Source organism: Equus caballus, chromosome 18, assembly GCF_041296265.1.
Source record: "Equus caballus isolate H_3958 breed thoroughbred chromosome 18, TB-T2T, whole genome shotgun sequence".
NCBI classification, from domain to species: Eukaryota; Metazoa; Chordata; class Mammalia; order Perissodactyla; family Equidae; genus Equus; species Equus caballus.
In genome coordinates, this window is record NC_091701.1 from 804,775 (window position 1) to 819,760 (window position 14,986).

At 39.8% G+C, this 14,986-nt stretch overlaps 1 protein-coding gene across 7 annotated transcripts in view; it reads left to right on the forward strand.

Annotated features, from left to right (window-relative positions):
* Positions 1 to 14,986, forward strand: part of AMER3 (APC membrane recruitment protein 3) — a 71,677-nt gene that overhangs the window by 44,876 nt on the left and 11,815 nt on the right. The window lies entirely within an intron of this gene.

The following is a 14,986-nucleotide window of genomic DNA, read 5'->3' on the forward strand; positions in this document are numbered from 1 at the left end:
TAGTGGCCCCTCAGTGATGCAGAATTTCATTTGCTGCCTCTTTCTCTGCCTCCTTCTCTTTTTTCCTCACTTCTGCTTTCCTGGAATTGACTTTTTCAAAAACAGATATCATATGAGTTTTCTTGGGCTCTGCTTTCAAGGTTAGTAACAGATGAAAGAGGGAAATCCAGATCATTGTCCAGAGAGTTCCAAATATCCAAACGTTTGACCTCATGAATAAAAACATCTGAGGAGGGACTGAATTCAGTCCCTGAGAATGTAATTGCATGCACTGGTAGAAACTATTGGCTCCAAGGAATTATCTTACAGAAGATGACACTCGAGGAAAGAGGCCATATGATACATCCCCAGCTAAAATACCAGTTCCCTCCAGCCCCAACGTGCCTTTGCTCATGCCATCTGCCTGCCCAGAGTGCTCCACTCTCTCAACCCCAGCCTCCTCAGATCTCCTTATCCCTTCTCCAGAAAATCCCCCAGATCTCTGCAGCCAGCCCTCAAATCTCCTGGTGCCCACAAGGCAAGAATGAGTGACTTCTTACTCAACCTCTTGGTAGTTAAGCTTGTCTCCAAAACTAGACTGAGCTCCTTGGAAGGGGCACTGTGCCCCTAGACTGGGAGTGACTTCAGTGAAGTGATCACACTGGCCCATCTCATCCTGCGGCCTGGCTTCTGAGTATGACCACTCCAGAGGCATGGTTGGGAGCCTGCAGGGAACAAAGTCTAGAAGTTTCCTGGTAGTAAGACCCAGACCTGGCAAGCAGAAGGCAAAGTGGATGGCAGACAGGATACCTGACTGCAGTAAGCAACGCCAGAGGTAGGACAATGTGCACATACTACCACCTCCTGACTCTCAGCAGAGGACAGGGCTCCCAACTATCTCCACATGGCTTGCAGGGGCCTAGGACTGCTTCCCTGGCAAAGGTCTGTCATTGGAAGTCACCAGAGATGGGAGAAAGAATGCCTTACTTGGCTTGCTCCAGGAGTGTCCTCAGAGAGCCCTTGCTCTTTCCTGACCACCAGCCCAGGACTGTTCCTATCACCAGAGCCCTATCACGCAGCAGATGGATCCTTAGCATGATCAAACAAGGCAGAGAGATAAGAGGGCCTTTTGGGTTGTCCCAGAGGTTCCAAAGCTAGCTGGGGTCAGAGGACACTTGAAATGGTTATTTGCTCTTACAGAATCTATTGACTAGATTTAATTAAATGGGCTGTTTTCACTCTCAAGGAAGCATTGAGATTGAGAGTAACAGAGTATTCACCTGGGGAGGTTTATAATGGTCTGTGTTCTCCCACTTCTGGTGTCTCTTATCCATTCACAGAACATTAGAGCTGGCAGGGGCCTCAGAGCTTGGGTGGTCCCATCTCACATTTCAGATACTGGAACAGACACCTAGAAAAAGGTTGGAGTGGTGCAGAATGGAGGCTCACTTTGAGCATCCTGCCTGAAAGCCTGGCTCCCTCTTCACTTCCAGTTCAACACTGTCTTGATTACTGTAGCTTTATGATAAGTCTTGATGCCAAGAGATGTCAGGCCCACGATTTTGATCTTCTTTTTCAAAAGTTTTCAGCTACTCTAAGCCCTTTCTATGTCTATATGAATTTTAGAATCAGCTTGTAAATTCCTACAAAACAGTCTGCTAGGATTTTGATTGGGATTGCTTTAAATCTATAGATCAACTTGAGGGAGAATTGTCATCTTATCAATATTGCATTTTCCTATCTGTGAACAGGAAATATCTCTCCATTTATTTAGGTCTTTTTTAATTTCTCTGCAATGTATTGTAGTTTTCATAGTACCGGTCTTGAAACCATAAATGGTATTATTTACCATTACTATCATTGTAATTTCTGATTATTCATTGCTACTATACAGAAATATAGTTATTTTGGTCATATTCCCAGACTTTGCTAAACTCAATAGTTGCAGTAGCTTTTTTTGTAGATTCCATAGGATTTTCTACACAAACAAATAATGTTGTCTGTGAATAGAAGCAGATAGTTTTCTTTCTTTTCAGTCCTTATGCCTTTATTACTTTTTCTTGTCTTACTGCACTGGCTGGTATTTCCAGTGCAATGTGGAATAGGAGTGATGACAGTGGACACCCTTGCCTCGTTCTGGGTCTTAGGGTAAAAGCATTCAGTCTCTGCATGCTTTTGTAGATGTCCTTTATCAGACTGAGGAAGTTCCCGTCTATTTCTAGTTTGCTGTGAGCTTTTGTTTTTAAAAAATTATGAATGAAAATTAGGTTTACAAGCCAGGACACTTTTAAAAGTGAAAGTGGGCACTATTTATCATTATACCAGGTCAACAGCTCTAAATCTGGACACACAGGTATCCTAGATATTCTCTCTCTCACAGCAATATGCATCCTATGCCAATTCTCTAAATTTAGAAAGGAAGGTAGAAAGAAATATACCAGTTCCCTTAAAAACAAGTTTAAGTCCCATCATGCAAGATCAGCCACAGGCAGTAAGGCTGCGCCCAAGGAGCTCTGCAGTTCCTGCTGTGGCCCCACCATCTGTCTGCCTCTGAGGCTCACACACTGCTCAGCTGTCACCACCATGGGACACTGTGGGGCCTGTCCCTCTGCAATCTGAAAGGCCTGCTGGATCACAGAGGGTCCTTTGGATTCTTGTGGTTTAGCTGACCCAAACTTAAATTTTCAAATAATCTGATCAAAGGCCTGAGGAGAACAAAAAGGAAATGAATACATCCTGACACATCATCGGATGCGCTACAGCTGAAGCTCACTTATGTTCAGCCCAAGACCCAGTGGTTCTCTTGAGAGCTGACTGAGAGTGTGGGAGGAGGTTCCGAGAAGAGGGAGGGTGGCAATGCATTCACCCGTCTCTGATGCATGGTGAAACAAACACTCTAAGCAGCCTCCCTTTTGAAAATAAAATAGCAAGGCTCACTATTGAAAACATGTCTTAACTCAGTCATTAGTTGGGCAAGGCCAGAGCTGAAGACAAGCTGGGCTCCTGGGGGCCAGAAGGCAGAGTTTAGCCCCAAGGGTGTCTGCAAAACCCTAGGGCCTTGAGCTTAAGATCCAACCACTGTGAGTGGCGTTGGAGAGGGCAAAGCTCAAGGCCCCACAGTGAGGAATCTGAGAGGAAGCATCAGCATAGAGCAGGGCGCCTTAGTGTAGACTAAAACAAACTCTCTGAATTGAAGGGTCAGCAAAGAAACTTCTGTCTTGAACTTGGCAGTGGGTGGAGGGGAATTTATGATCAGACGTGAGCCATTTGCAGCCCCAAATCACAAAAAAAGCAATTATAAAATTTAAATTAAAGTGATCCCAGGTAGATACAGCCTCCAGAAAACTGGAAGAAATAAATCCAAATACTTTCTGAAGGAGGTCAACCTTAATGAAAGCTTCAAGAAATCCCACAGATAAAATTCAAGGAAATTGGTCAGTTTGCTATGAAAAAATGTCAGAACTCACATGAAATATTATAACATGACTGAGAACCACGAGACAAAGCAGACAACAAGATCAGACTACCAAGACCTCAGACCTGGCACAGACCATAAAGCAAGTCTCACAAATGTGAACAATCAACCAGAGACTAAACAATTCCAAGCAGATCTGAAGGCAGAAGAGACAGACAAGCAAACAAACAAATAAAACTTTTAGAAGTAAATTATATAATAATTGAAGTTAAAAACTCCATGGAAAAATTCAGAAAAGAGACCAGAAAAAATAATTAAGGAAATGAAAGATAGAGCTAAAGAAATTATCCATAATGCGACCCAAAAAGAAAAAAAAGTTGAGGAATGGAGAGCGTGAGAAGGGTTAACGTAACTAGATTCCAGAAAGAATAACAGAGAAAGTGGAGACGACATTTGAAGAGATGAAGCCTGAGAATATTCTAGAATTATTTGAAGTTGGCAAGCCTCAGATCCAGGATGCGATTGAGTCTAAAAAGGGATAAAGAAAAAGAAATCTGAATGTAGACACATCACCAGGGAACTTAAAAGCAACAGAGAGAAAAGATTGACTGCTTACAAAAAATCAGCAGATAACTTATGACAGAAATATATTGCTCAGAAGATGAGAAAACTAACAGACTAAGCTTCCAGGTTGTTAGATGTCTCTCCTAAGGCCTTTTTCTGGGCATGGGAGCACCCTCAGTTCATTTTCAGGACAAGCCAGGAGAGCCGACACCTATTGCCTCTGGAAGCTAAAGATACGTCCCAGCTCCTTCCCTTGGGTGTGAATAACTGAGAGGAGTGTTCTAGACTGAGGGCCAGCCTCCCTACAGAAGCAAATGGCTTCTCAACATAGCAAACCCTTTATCAGCTGCCTCCAGGCCACACTTACTACCAGTGCTTCTTGGCATCGCATCCCAGATAAATTGTCAGCACTTACATCCTTACGGCCTGCTCCTGGAGGAGCCCAAACAGGACAGGGTATAATATGATGATATCTTGCACTCTTCACCCTCTGGCCAGGCCCAGTGGAGGCCCTTCTTTCTGAGGAACGCCCCCCCCCCCCCCCCCCCCCCGCCCCACTCCATATGGTCATGGCCTGGCTATGACACAGGTTTCAAAGGAATGATAGCCAGGTACATATGGGTCCAGTCTATGCCCTTGTGCAGTGACCCCAGGAAGAAGCGCCTCCCAGTGATTTCTTCTGGGGAAAACAGTCCTATAGGGTAAGATTATAGCCAAGGACACTAGGTATCCACTCAGCACCAGGACTCTGGGTATTTGAGGAAGGGGTCTACACTTCTTTCAGGGGACTGTGTGGGGTTCAATGAGACAATGGCATAAACACACTGCAGATATCACAGGGGGATATTTTATTCATTCATGAACCACTGTTGAAAAGAAAGAAGAGGAAGAGCAAAGCCACTTGGCTTAAAGTATAAATAGATGATAATGATTACAGCAATTATTTTGTAGATAAAAATAAGCTGTAATTAAAGTCATAGGTAATAATAACATGAAAGATAGTGGGAAAGGATTGGAAGCAAGTTAATGCATGTGAAGTCTCTTGACCTTTCAGGAAGGAGAAGAAGGGTGATTAACTTTAGATTTTTCTAAAAATACATAATGTTAAGTATATGGTTTAAAATTTTAAAGCTAACTAGTAAAATGATAAAATGTAGATGGAAAGGGCAGATCCAGTTTTTGTGCAGCCTAGAAGTTATACAATTTTATTTTTAAAAAAAGCACCAAAACAAAATGAGCTTCCAAAGTGAATATTTATTTAAATGGGGCCCACCCAACTGAGGCATTCTAAAGCTTACATTTCATTAACTTCAAAGTGAATCTATCTCTATTAGGAAAAATAGGTAATAGAAAAAAATATCACTCAACAGACAGCAGAAAAGGAATCAGAAATAAAAAACATGGGGAATAACAGGGGCCAGCCCTGTGGCCTAGTGGTTAAGTTTGGCACACTCTGCTTGGGTGGCCCAGGTTCAGTCCCTAGGCATGGACCTACACCATTTGACAGCAGCCATGGTGTAGTGGCGACCCACATACAAAATAGAAGAAGGTTGGCATGGATGTTAGCCCAGGGTAAATCTTCCTCAGCAAAAAAAAAAAAAAAAAAGCAAAACATCGGGAATAACAAACAAAACATGATATGGTAGAAATTTCCTTAAAAATGTCAGTAGTCACAATGTTAAATTTACCTACCCCAAAATATACATATATATATACATATATAAAAATATATATGTTTGTGAGTGTGTATAATCGTGTGTTTGTGTGTAGGTTTTTTATATCAGCCATGGTGATATATAAGAACTCAGAAAAAAAATCACAAAATCATTCATAATTTCACCACAAATACAATCATTATAACATTTCAGTATACATGTTTCAAGTCATTTTGATGAATATATTTACTCTACAGAATTAAAATCAGATCATATGTACTTTTACTATACTACTTTTTATTAAGGAATATTTCATGAATATTTTCCAAGCTAAAAACTATGGTATCCAACATAGCTTCAATGTCTGCTTTTTACCCACTATATGAATGTACCAAAATGTATTTGACCATGACCAGTTTGGGGGCAAAAAAGTTGTTTTCTATTTTAGGCTGCATTATAAGTAATGATATGGTGACCATCCCTGTGTTTTGCTGTGTGTCTGATGGTTTCCCAGTCCCTTTACCCACTTTATTTTTCTCAATAGCACTTAAATCAATCGACTTACTATAAATTTGTTTTATTTATTGTCTCTCTCCTCCAGTCAGAATATAAGCTCCTTGAAGGCAGAGCTTTTTATCTGCTTTATTCTCAGTGCCAAGTACAGTGCCTGGAATGTAACAGTCACCAAATAAATATTTGTTGGATGGGTAGATGGGTGGATGGGCACCCAGATGGATGGATAGATGGATGATGTAGCAGAAATATTGATGTGAAGAAGGTAATAAAATATTGGGAAATGGTGCCAAAGGAATCCAGTGCCTTAATGGAAGGAAGAGGGAGAGCCAAGAGAAGCTTTGACGAGTTCTCTTGATGATCAGGAAACAGTTTTGTGCTTGTGGATGCCAATTGTCGGGTGGGGTCTATGCTCATCAGCCAAAGTCCCTATCAGAAGTAATTCCCACTTTTTGGAATAGATGACCCCTACACCCCAGCCAGTCTCAGACTCTATCATTTTGCTACACAGGTGCCTTTTATAAGTTAAATGAGATTTTGCCAAAGAAATCAGTTCTCGATCTTTGTTTCCCAGTGTTTAAGGGCATGGTTGCTAATAAGAGTGAGAAGAACAAGAAATATAATTAAGCTGGAGAGCCCTGACATAGTAAACTGTTACAAAGTTACAGCAATCAAAACCATGTAAACACAGACCCCTGGCCCACCCTGGTACTTGCTGGTTCCTCTGGCCCTGGGTGGTTCTTGTGGTATCAGGGTTCTGGCAGGCTTCACAAACCCAGGCTGCTGGCCCACTCCGCTGACGGCTGGTTCCCTGGCCCCAGTTAGTTCCTGGGGCCCAGGATCCAAATCAGCACCTGCAAACACAGGCTTCAATGGGCACCCATGAACCCAAGCCCCTAGCCAGGCCCAACACCAGGCTGACTACTATGGACACAGGCTTTTGACTACTCCCAACACCAGGCTCTCCCCTGTGGACCTAGACTCCAGACCAGCTCCCACAGACCCAGCCTCCTGGTCCACCAAAGCTCCAGGCCAGACCCTCATATCTCTAGCCATGAGGATGGCTCCTATAGACCCGGGATCCTGGGCTGCCCTAGTGTTAGACCAACCCCTGTGGCCCCAGCCCCCAGGCCAGCTATGGTAAAACTAGGCTCTCAGCCATCCAAGTACTTTGTTGGCACCCTCACAGGTAGAGTGGGCCCACCCTAATGGCCCCTACAACCTGGTTGGGCCCTGCGGACCCTGGATCCAGGTCTGCTCACACAGGCCCAGGTCCCAGACCCATCACCACAGACTCAAGTACCAGTCCTACCCCTGTGAACCCAGGCTCGAGGCCTGCTCTCATAGACTGAGCCACCAGGCTGGTCTCTAGGTACCCAAGTACCAGAACTGCCTAGCTGCTCACCTGGGTACCAGACTTCCTGCTCAAGGGCTCCAGCAGCAAGTCTGCCCATGGACACCAGACAGCTCACCCAGAATCTCTGGATGAGCTGACTAGTGAAGGGCTTTGCTTGCCAAAGACAGTCTATGAAGACTGGAAGAGATGCCTGCTTCTTCAAATGTATAGACATCATGCAAGGCCACAAGGAATGTGAATAATCAAGGAAACATGACACTACCAAAAGAAACTAATAAAACTCCAATACTAACCTCAAGAAATGGATTTCTATAAACTGTCTTGGAAATAATTCAGAATAATCCTTTAAAAGATTCAGTGAACTAAAAGAAAACACAGATATTCAATGAAATGAAATAAGAAAAAAATTCATTAACAAAATAGAAGTTCAACAAAGGAATAGCAACCCTTAAAAAAAACACAGGGGCCAGCCCAGTGGCGTAGTGGTTAAGTTCGCACACTCTGCTTCAGTGGCCCAGGTTTCACAGCTTTGGATCCCAGGCATGGACCTAGCACCGCTCGTCAAGCCATGCTGTGGTGGTACCCCACATAAAGTAGAGGAAGACTGGCAAAGATGTTAGCTCAGCAACAATCTTCCTCAAGCAAAAAGAAAAAGAAAAGAAGATTGCCAACAAATGTTAGCTCAGGGCCAATCTTCTTCACACACAAAAAAACAACCACACACGGACCAGCCTCAGTGGCCTAGTGGTTAAGTTCAGCATGCTCCACTTCAGCAGCCCAGGTTTAGTTCCTGGGCACAAACCTATACCACTTGTCAGTGGCCATTCTGTGGTGGTGGCTCACATACAAGAAGAGGAAGATTGGCAGTGGATGTAAGCTCAGGGTGAATCTTCCTCGGGGAAAAAAAAAACCCCACAGAAATCCTAGAGTTGAAGACTACAGCGACTAACTGAAAATTCAATAGAGAGCTTTAGCAACAGACTCAACCAAGCAGAAGAAAGAATTAGTGAACTAAAAGACAAGTAATTTGAAATCATCCGCTCAGATGAGTAAAAAGAAAAGAGAATAAAAAGAGTGATGAAATACTACGTTAATTATAGAATATCATAAAAAGAAATAATATGTGCATAATTAGACTCCCAGTAGGAGAACAGAAGGAGAAAGGGGCAGAAAGCATATTTAAATAAACAATGGCTGAGAACCTCCAAAATCTGGGGAGAGATTTGGACATCCAAGTTCATGAAGCTAATAGGTCACCCCAAAATTTCAACCCAAAATTATTTTCTCCAAGATAGATTATAATAAAATTGTCTAAAACCAATGACAAAGATAAAATTTTACAAGCAGCAAGAGAAAAAATATTCTTCACATATAAGGGGAACCCACATAAGTCTCTCAGCGTATGTCTCAGCAGAAACCTTACAAGCCCCTTACAAGCCAGGAGAAAATAGGATAATATATTCAAAGTGCTGAAAGAAAAAACCTGCCAACCACAAATACTTTATCTGGCAAAGTTGTCTTTCCAAAATGAAGGAGAGATAAAGACTTTCCCAAAACAAACAGAAGCTAAGAGAGTCCATCACCACTAGACTTGCCTTACAAAAAGCTGAAAGGGGTTCTTCAAGTTTAAATGAAAGGACACTAATTAGTAACATGAAAACATCAAAATATAACACATACTGGCAAAAGTAAGTATATGGTCAAATTCAGAATACACTGAGATTGTAATATGGTGATGAGTTAAACACATAACTCTAGTAGAAATGTTAAAGGATAAAAGTATTAAAAATAACTGTAGCTACAATAATTTGTTAATGGTACACAATAAAAAGATGTAAATTGTGACGCCAAAAACATAAAATCTGGGGGGAGGCTGTAAAAATGGTAGAATTTTTGTATGCAATTGAAGGTAAGTTGTTATTAGCATAAAATAAACTGCTAAATGTATAAGACGTTCTATGTGAGCCTCAGAGTAATCACAAAGCAAAAACCTATAGTAAATACACAACAGATAAAAAGAAGAGTATCATAGCGTACCACTTTGGAAAATCATCAATTCACAAAGAAAACCAGCATAAAGGAAGAAAGAAAAATGGGAAATACAAAACAGGCAGAAAACAATAATATGGCATTAGTAAGTAATTATATATCGATAATTACCTTAAGTGTAAATGGTTTAAATTCTCCAATCAAAAGGCTTTAGAGTTACTGGATGGATCAAAAACCAAGACCAAACTACATGCTGCCTGCAGGATGCGTTCTTCAGCTTTAAGGACACACATAGGCTCAAAGTGAAGGGATGGAAAAAGATATTCAATGCAAATGAAAACCAAAAGAGAGCAAGAGTAGCTATACATATATCAGAGAAAATAGATGTTAAGTCAAAAACTGTAATGAGACAAAAAACGCCATTATATGATGACAAAGGGGTAAATTCATCAAGAAGATATAACAATCATAAATATATATACACTCAACATTGGGGCACCTACATATTTGAAACAAACACTAACAGATCTGAAGGGAGGAATCACAATACAATAAAGGAGGGGACATTAATATCATACTTTAAACAATGGATAGATCATCCAGATAGAAAATCAATAAGGAAACATGGGCTTGAACTATACCTTAGACCACATGGACTAACAGACACAGAACATTCCGCCCAACAGCAGCAGAATGGATGGCTTCTCAAGTGCATGTGTGACAGTCTCCAGCATAGATCAAGTGATCAGTCACAAACAAGTATCAGTAAATAAAAAAGATTGAAATTATACCAAGTATCTCTTTTGACCACAAGGACATGAAACTCAAAATCAGTAACAGGAGGAAAACTGGAAAATTTACAGATACGTGTAAAAAGAGAGAAGATTCAAATAAATAAATTCAGAAACGGAAGAGGAGACATTACAACTGATAGAAATACAAAGGATCATAAGAGACTCCTTTGACCAACCATATGCCAACAAATCAGAAAATCTAGAAGAAATGGATACATTCCTAGAAACATACCACCTACAAAAATTGAATCATAAAAAATACAGAAAATTTGGACAGACCAAAGAGAGATTGAATCAGTAATAAAAAACCTCCCAACAAACAAAAGCCCAGGACCAGATGGTTTCACTGGTAAATTCTACTAAACGCTGAAAGAATTAATGCCAATCTTTCTCAAACTCTCCAAAAAAAATGAAGAGGGAACACTCCCAAACTAATTTTATGAGGCCAGGATTACCCTGATACCAAAGCCAGATAAGGACAACAATACAAGAAAAGAACACTTGATCAACGTTCCTGATGAATATAGACATAAATATGCTCAAGAAAATACTAGGAAACTGAATTCAACAGCACATTAAAAGGATCATACACCATAATCAAGTAGGATGTAAGGATAGTTCAACATATGCAAATAAATAAATATGATACACCATATTAACAGAATGAAAGATAAAAATCATATTGTCACCTTGATAAGATGCAGAAAAAGCCTTTGACAAAATTCAACATCCCTTCATGATCAAAACACTCAAGAAAAGGATATAGAAGGAATGTACCTCAACATAATAAAAGCCATAAATGACAAACACACAGCTAAAATCATACTCAATAGTGAAAGTTTTAAAGCTTTCCCATTAAGATCAGGAACAACACAAGGGTGCCCACTCTCACTATTCCTATTCAACATAGTACTACAAGTCCTGGGCAGAGAAATTAAATAAAAAAGAAAAAAGAAAAGAAATAAAAGAAGTAAAAAGAAATACAAGAAGAAGGGAGAAGTAAAATTGTCTGTTTTCCAGATGATGTGATCTTATGTATAGAAAATCCTAAGACTCCACCAAAAAACTGTTAGAACTAATAAACAAATTAGTAAAGCTGAAGGTTACGAAGACAACATAAAAAAATCAGTTGCATTTCTATTCACTAACAACAAATTATCTGAAATAGAATGAAAGAAAACAATTCTATTTGCAATGTTATCACAAATAATAAAATACTTAGGAATAAATTTAACCAAAGAGGTGAAAGATCTGTATAGTGAAAACTACAGGATATTGATGAAAGAAATTGAAATTTCTTTTTTCATTAAAGATAAACAGAAAAATATCCTGTGTATGAAGAATTAATATTCTTCAAATGTCCATACTACACAAAGCCATCTATAGATTCAGTGCAATCCCTATCAAAATTCCAATGCCATTTTTCAACAGAAATAGAAAAAACAATCCTAAAATTTCAAAGGACCACAAAAGACTCCGAATAGCCAAAATGCTGAGAAAGAACAAAAAAGCTGGAAGCATCACACCTCCTGATTTCTAATTTTATTACAATTCTATTGTAATCAAAACAGTATGGGCATAAAAACAGACGCATAGACTAATGGAATGGAATTGAGAGCCCAGAAATAAATCCATGCATATAAAGTCAGCTAAGATTTGACAAGGGAGCCAAGAATACTCTGTGGGGAGTGGATAGTCTCTTCAATAAATGGTGTTAGGAAAACTGAATATTCACATGCACAAAAAGGAAATTGGAACCCTACCTTAGACCCCTTACAAAAATTAACTCAAAATGGATTTAAAAATTAAATGTAAGACCTCAAATTGTAAAACTATGTCAAACTAAGAACCTTCTGCACGGCAAAAGAAACAATCAACAAAATGTAAAAGCCACCTAAAAAATGGAAGAAAATATTTGCAAACCCTCTATCTGATATATCCAAAATATATAGGGAACTCATGTAACTCAATAGCAAAAAAATTAACAATCCAATTAAAAAATGGACAGAGGAACTGAATAGACATTTTTCCAAAGAAGACATACAACAAACATGAAAAGGCACTCATCATCATTAATCATCAGGGACACAAACATCAAAACCACAAGATCTCACCTCACACCTATTAGAATGGCTGTCATCAAAAATACAAGACGCAAGTGTTGGTGACACTGCAGAAAAGGAAGCCCTTGTACAATGCTGGTGGGAACGCAAACTGGTGTGGCCACTATGAAAAACAGTATGGAGGTTCCTCAAAAAATTAAAAAATGGAATTTCCTTATGATCCAGCAATCCCACTTCTGAGTTTATTTCGAAAGGGATGCAATCTTGAAGAAATATCTTCACCTCTATGTTCATTGAAACTTTATTCACAATAGCTAATACATAGAAACAACATTAGTGCCCACTGACGGATGAATGGATAACAAAAATTGTGTGTGTGTGTGTATACACACATATGCACAGTCATGTATCACTCACCGACGGATATATGTTCTGAGAAATGAGTCACTAGATGATTTTGTCATTGTGCAAACATTATAGAGTCTACTTGCACAAACCTAGGTGGTATAACCTACTATACACCTAGGCTATGTGATACTGATCTTATACGGCCACCATTGTATATGCAGTCCATCACTGACCAAAATGTTCTGTGGCACATGACGGTACACACACACACACATACACACACACAATGGAATATTATTCAGCCATAAAAAAGAAAGAAATCCTGCCTTTTGAGACAACACAGATGGATCTTGAGGGCTTTATGCTGAGTGAAATAAGTCAGACAGAGAAAGACAAATACCATATGATCTCACTTATGTATATGTGTGTGTGCACGTATGTGTGTGTATATATATCACATATATGTAGAATATTAAAAAGCTGAACTCATAGATATAGAGAGTGGAAGAGTGGTTGCCAGGGGATGGGGGATAGAGGAAATGGGGAGACATTGGTCAAAGGGTACAAACTTCAGCTATAAGATAAATAAGTTCTGCGCATCTAATGTACAGTATGGTGACTATATTAATGATACTGTATTATATACTTGAATGTTGCTAAGAGAGTAAATCTTAAATGTTGTTACCACACCCCCCCAAAAAATGGCAATATTGTGAGAGGATGGAGGTGTTAACTAACCTTATTGTGGAAAACATTTTGCTGTATCTATGTGTATCAAACCATCAGGTTGTACACCTTAAACTTACATATGTCTATGTCAATAATATCTCAAAACAGCTGGAAAAAACCCAAACAATACAATTTAAAAAGATTCCAATAGACATTTCTTCAAAGAAAATATACAAATGGCTGATAATCACATGAAAAAATTCTTAACATCACTAATCATTAGAGAAATGCAAATCAAAACCACAATGAGATACCACTTCACGTCCATTAGGATGGCTGTTGTTAAAAAACAACAAAAACACAGAAAATAACAAGTGTTGACAAGGATGTGGAGTAATTAGAGCCCTTACGCATTCTGGTGGGAATATATCAACTGGTGCAGTCACTGTGGGAAAAAGTATGATGGTCCCTCAAAAAATTAAATATAGAATTACCATATGATCCAACAATTCCATTGCTAGGTATACACTCATAAGAAGTGAAAGCTGAAACTTGAACATATATTTTTACACCAATGTTTACAGCAGCATTATTCACAATAGACAAAAAGTGGAAACAACCCAAGTGTCCATCACTGGATGAATGGATAAAGAAATGAGGTATATACATACAATGGAATATTATTCAGCCTTAAAAAGGAATGAAATTTTACCACATACTACAACATGGATGACCCTTTAAAACTTTATGCTCAGTGAAATAAACCAGACTCAAAAGGACAAATATCGTATGATTCCGTTTATATGAGTTAGCTAGAACAGTCAAATTCATGGAGAAAGAAAGTGAAATAATTGTTACCAGCAGCTAGAGGGAGAGAAGAATGAGCAGTTATTGCTTAATGGGTGTGGAGTTTCTATCTGGGGTGATGAAAATGTTTTAGAAATAGACCGAGGTGATGGTTGCATAACACTGTAAATGTAATTAATGACAGTGAAGTGTATACTTAAAAAGCACTGAAAAGGGAAATTCAACTGTTTCTGTATTTTGCCACAATTTAAAAAACGAAAAAGAAACAAATTGTGCTCAGTTTATTTTTTAACAGTGAAAAATTTTAAATGCAAATAATTTTAAATGAACAGGAAACCACCCAATCATAGCAGTAGCCCACTTCATCTGATAGTACCCCTAACGCTATCTTTTGTTTGAGATTGGGGAGCACATCTTTCCACAGAGGAACTGACTTGACTCCTCCAGTGCCTCTGCCCACGCCCATCCTTGGGGCCATCATCCCTCCTCCCCACCTAGCCACCTCCTCCAGATTGTGGCCCCTGAAGCCTGTTCTTCTCCAAGTTGACAGTCCCAGCCCTGCCAGCCTTCCTTAGAAATATGGGGTCCCCCTCCCTCACCTCCGAGTCCCCTCAGATGTAGGCCCCACAAGAAATTCAGTTCTCAGGCTGCCAACCTGGCCTTTCACTCCCCCACTGCTGCAGCTGACTGGATGGATCCACCCCGTAGGCTGTTGGACATTGTGTTCACAGTCAAGTGAAACCCTTTGCGTCTGGCAGGAAAGCAATGGGTATGGCCAGAAGGTCTGAGATCCTCCAACCAAGTGACCAGGGAGTGGGATCAGAGAGACCCAA